Below are 5,793 nucleotides of genomic sequence, written 5' to 3'. Positions count from 1 at the left end.
CCTGACAATTTGCATTCCCCATGTAGTTGACTGAATCTGGATTAACAAACATGCATCTGCTTTATGCTCACTACTTCCACAAACTTCACACCATAAATATACCTGTTGAACTATATTTGTCATGGCTTCTGGCTGTGTTGTACCCAACTTTAAGTTGTTAAGCTGAGTAGTCATATGGTTCTATATTGCTGCAATCTGTGCTTGTAATGTAGTGAACTGACCAACCTCCAATACCCCTATAACCTTCTTAGGAGCATTCCTTGAGTCTGTACACCAATTAGGATTTCCTTGTGCAATTCAACTCAACAAGGTATACAATTCTTAATATGTTTTCTCCAAAGCTTGACCCCCTGCTGCTGAATCCAAGAGAATCTTTGTATTAGACTCAAGGTCTTCTATAAATGTATGCACCAAAACATCATTTGATTGATGGTGATGAGGATAACTTCTAAGCATGCCCTTGAATCTCTCCCAAGCTTGGTAGAGATTTTCTCTATATTTTTGTCGAAAACTCAATATCTCACTCCTTAATCGTGCAGTTTTTTGAGATGGAAAAAATCAAATGAGAAACCTTCGAGCACATTCTTCCCATGTAGTAATGGATTGGTGTGGTTCAGCAAGTAGCCATCTCTTTGCTTCCCTAGTAGAGAAAAGAAAAAGAGTGTCAATCTAACATAATCAGCATTCACATCTTCAGGAATATATGTGTCGCTTATCTCTAGGAAGGTTTGCAAGTGCTGCTACGGATCCTCATGTGAAAGTCCCTGAAATTCTCCCACAGATCTCAACAATTGTACCACATTTTTTTTCAATTCCCATCGACCTCTTTGTTCTGGATTCAGAATACTATTAGTCACAAGGTGCGTAAGTGGGATTGCCACTTCTCGAACAGGTCTTGTGACTGGTTGAATAGGAACAGCTAGAATAGCAGAAGCTGGAACATTTCCAACATTTGGATCAACAACTATAGGATCGTGTATTTCTGCCATCAATCCCTGTTGAGTATAGTATTAAGCTCTTCATCTCGAATGAAAAATCACTTTTGGTTCTGCAAAGGGCTCTAGTAACTCTTTGTCCCTAGCCAGTCCAATGCTCAGCTAAACCTGCAAAAATTCAGCCGCTAAGATCATGTTGTTAACACTTAAACTTATGATCAAAAACCAAAATATAGAGCATTTTACTAATTCTATTTGATCCCCGGAAACGACGCCAAAAACTTATTGTGTCTCTATGCACACGCAAGTGTACGTGATTGTTCAAGTAATATAATGACTCGGACAATCAAATATCATTCCCTCGAGGATCAATAACCTAGAAATTTATTAAATCTTCAGTTCAAGACAATTCAGTATTAAGTGTTTGGTTGTATCAAGATTAAGATGATTGTGTAAATAAAATGTAAATTACTAAACAAGAAATAATTAATGATGACTAAAGCAAAGTAAGAAACTGTTGTAATCAATAATGAGGACGATTCCAGGGTTGATGTATTTTGAACAATCATACAATTCTCTAATCTTTTCATAGTCAAATTAGTTATGGGGTTGATGGTTCGCAAGGGTTATGCCACAATCTTGGTCTCCCAACCTCAAATCTTCTATCTATTGAATGTTGTAACTACAACTCCCGCAGAGTTACAACAAATCTTATAGATTCATGAAGTTGTCTTCTTGCAAGTGAACCGAGTAAGGCTTCTAGGTATAACCCTATCTTAGATGCTAATTTAAATCCCTTTTTTATAAAAGAATAAGAACCTTGCTCCTTAATTTCTTTGTTCTATCCTATAATTCTCCTCCCGGATTCACATAAAAATATAAATTTATTCTAATGGTGGTCAATCATTAAAATAGTAAGCTCAAAAAATTAAGAACAATCCATATGATAATCCAAAAAGAAACTATGAATAAGAATAGTAAAGAGTACTCATGTTCTTCGCCTCAACCCCAGAAATAGGGTGTTTAGCTGCTCACGTTTGAATTCATCATCCAAAATAAGTAACAAATCATACCCCAAATCAATCCTTCAAATAAAGAAATTCAAAAGAATGTTTTAGAACCCTAAAAGAGAGAAATTTTTATTTTTCCGCCACTTCTCTGCTTGACAAAAGTCCCCCACATTATCTTGGATTTTTCCTTTTATAGCTAGGACAAAACACTTAAAATATTCCCGATTCATCCACCCGGAGCATCGCGCCATGACTTCAACTGCTATTTTTTATTAAAATCTAGTAAATCGAGAGCTCAAGTATTCCCTGACAATTTAAAATACACCCTCACCATGACACGGCACTATCGCGATGAGCCACTGAATTGGGACGATTGCAAAATAATCATCCTCCGCGATGCGCTAAACCTTTAGGTCACCAAATCTAATAAACAAAACTTCTCTGCGATGAGGTAGTTTCTCAAACCTTCACTAGAATTTGACCATTGCTATTTTGTTGATCCTCGCGACACGGAGTGTCTTCAAATAAGGATTTCTACTTTCCAGGTTCCCTTTTTTAGCTTAACTTCAGTCCCTTGCATTCTTTCACCACTTCCATATCCTCGTTGTATCCAATTATGTACAATTCTTCATAATTTTGAACCTGAAAGTACTACTCATATCCATTAGGCACAAAATGGAATAAAAGTTGAATTCATACAAAAATTCTTGAACTAAGTCCAAATCTGAGTGCATATTGGTGCTATGAGCATATAAATATGCCCAAGATCAAAAGCCATATAAGTTGACTGTCTTTGGCATTAATCGAGTCAACAAATATTTGACAGTTATTTTGAAGCTTTCATAACCCCAAGGATAGCTATTAAATGCCTCAAGATCCTCAGGGCGATTTATTAAACCAACTCTTATGTTGTTGTTTACGTCTCTCGCTCAAAGAATATTATGTACAAACCAAACCAAGAACAATGATTGTTTTTGATTCATTAAAAATCCTTTACCTTTTAATGTTTCTATCAAATTTTTATTTTTGAACCTTGGACCAACAATGGACACTAGGTCATCACGATCACTCGACTTGCCTTTGCCTTTTTTGGGTGTGCGGGGTGTTTTTTTGGGTTAGAGTAGGTATAATTTGAGAAGGAGAAGGAGAATAATATTTTAGTCTAGTAACTAAGGAAAACTCTGATACAAGCATGAAGAGCATAAAAGAGTACAAGGTATTGTGAAAGTTTCAAGCTTCAGAAGTGGCAAGTGTTTGGAGCCTTTTAAAAGCCTTTGCAAGTTGAAGAAGGAGAAGGGAACCATTATACTCAAGAGGTCCTTACTTGAAAGATAAGAAGTACCTTGCACACTATAATTGGATGATCAAGAGGCGACCATTGTTAGGTCTATTATTGTCCTTTAAGACTTTCTTTTTACACTCCAAAGGAGCACCCTTCATTAAGGGTATTTTAGTCTTTTTTTTTGTAATAGTATAATAGGCACCTTTGCTCTTATTTTCCTTAGCTTTGACATAATGAATTGAGTGAATTTTTATATTGTAATATTAGTGTTAGCTTATAGTATTCTCCTTCTCCTTAAGAGAGAGAAACCGAATTAGGGTTAGCACAATTGATGGATTTCACTTGTGTTGACAAATTGGCAAGAAATGTGGGTCTTGAGGAGTATGAATTCCCTTGGTCCACCTAAGAGGAAGGTTTGAGCTTCTATTGGTGAGGTGTGATTGATGTTTTGATACACCATCTTATGTTAATCACTTGGTAGAAGTAAGGGTCTTTCTTTCTATGTTTATGCAATCTTCTTCTTCATCCCCTTTCTTTTGTGTTGTTTTTGCTTGCTGATTTTTGCATCTTGTGTGTCCATTTCATGAATTCCTAGTATTCTCTTGTACCATTTGGTATCAGATCCATGTATAAGAGTTGTTCCCACAACTCTAAGTCTTGGATCTAAGAAAATCTCAACAAAAAAGAGTGTAGAAAATCGAAAATCTCACAAAAAAAAATTGTAAACCCGTTTTTGTGTTTGGGCAGATTTTAAAATCTTAGATCTACATATTTTTGTGTTGGTTTTTTTGGTTTCAAGTGCTAGATTCTTGTTCCCTAGAACCTAGGGAGTCTAGATCTACATTTGGAACAAGATTTGGTCAATTTTGAGCTAGATCCACCATGGTTATGGCATTTTGAAGCTTCAAGAAGCTAGATCCATGTGGGCTTTGTGTTGTGGATGTTGGTTGGTTGTGATTTATTGTTATTTGAGCACACCTTGTCCTAAGTAACCTAGATCTACAAAAAAATTCAGATTTGAAGTTCATTTGGTTAGGGGTCAAACTTTGGTCAACTCTTAAATATTCATCTTGTTCCATGTTCATCAAGTCTTGCTAAGGAAGAATATTCAAAAAGTGTGTTTGATCCAAAAAAGTAGACAAAAGAGAGTATACTTGGTGTTTGTGAAACAATATTCCGTGGCATATTCATTGTCATCCAAAGAAAGAAGAGACAAAGTAAAAATCAAAGTACAAAATCAAGTACATTCCAAGTACAAAGGGGGCACCCATTGTTTTTGAATTTATTTGAAGCTCCAAAAAGGCTTTCAAACCATCATTTTTCCCTCCCAAATGAAATTCTTCTTCACCAAAGGTTTTCTAGGCCGAGACTTAAGAATTAGGGTTGAAAATTTTGAAAACTCATCGTCTAATCACAAGCTGCCACTTCATCACTAGCTAATTGGCCAAATTGAGTTCTTAGGTAGATTTCCTAGTTTTTAATTTTTTATTCTAGTTTCTTTTAAGTTGATTGTACCATGAATTACCAAACTAGTAATTACCTACTAGGTTGATAATTAGTAATTAGTCTAGAGTTCTTTGTTTCGTGTCTATGTTCCTTTTGTGCTTTTATCATTTTTAAGTCATAGTAACTTGTTGGTTCAAGTCTGTATATCATTTCTTTTATGTATTATCAAACAACAATCGATTCCATACCAAGGAATATTCACCACTCAATTCACTTGCCAAGTATTGCCAAGCTTTCAACACTTGTGAAACCAAGCATGAGGTAAGAAACGAGAGTGAGGGTGGTGAGGCTCTTTATGAACTAACTTGTTTATTCGTTTTGAAGGTTTGTTTCTTTATTTTAGGTACCATTTCTGCCTATAGTTTTGATGCCACGTTTGATCACCTCAAAGACGATTGGGATAGCTTCATTGAAGATATGCACCAAATGCTTAGTGCACTAAATCCCAATTTTGAAAAAGTGAGTCCAAAGGGAAACCTTGACATACTACCTTGTAATGTGGAGAATTAAGGCTTCCATAATGTAAAACCAAGTGAATAACACACTTCCCATGATCTACAAGGTAACAAAGCTATCTTCTACAATTCTAGAAACTTGAATTGTTGTGATGTGGCTAGTAGTAGCCAAAGTGGTGCAGTTTCGGATTTTCTTAATGAAGAAGTGTGTGAATCTTCCTTTTGTGATACTCTTAGTGTTGTTAGGTTGCATAAGGACCAAACTCTTGGTGTGAGTATACAAGCACTAGTTGATCCTTTAGATGATAAAATCAATTCTTTTCGTAAGAATAATTTGTGTCCATCTAGTGCTAGAACTTATGACTTGAATGAGGTTTCTTTACCAAGTGACAAAAGTATTCACACACTAGTTGACCCTTGTGAAAGTCAAGGTGAGTCTACATTGGTATGTGAGTTGCTAACAACTAGTGAGGATGTGAATGATGATCAACCTACTCCCAAATGTAGTCCACTACTTGAGCATATGTGTGGTGTGTTTAATAAGTCTCAAGTTAGTAATGATGTTGATAGAGTTGATAATGGTATTGGAGATAATTCTTTGAGCA

The 5,793-nt window shown here is 35.7% G+C and overlaps 1 non-coding gene across 1 annotated transcript; it reads left to right on the top strand.

Annotated features, from left to right (window-relative positions):
• The first annotated feature begins 427 nt into the window (after positions 1 to 427).
• On the top strand, positions 428 to 534 carry LOC124896368. Its single transcript, XR_007052730.1, has one exon. It is a non-coding gene; the product is annotated as a small nucleolar RNA R71 (small nucleolar RNA).
• The last annotated feature ends 5,259 nt before the right edge of the window (positions 535 to 5,793 follow it).

Source organism: Capsicum annuum, chromosome 2 (assembly GCF_002878395.1).
Source record: "Capsicum annuum cultivar UCD-10X-F1 chromosome 2, UCD10Xv1.1, whole genome shotgun sequence".
Classification (NCBI taxonomy): Eukaryota; Viridiplantae; Streptophyta; class Magnoliopsida; order Solanales; family Solanaceae; genus Capsicum; species Capsicum annuum.
This window is presented reverse-complemented; position numbering and strand designations above follow the sequence as displayed.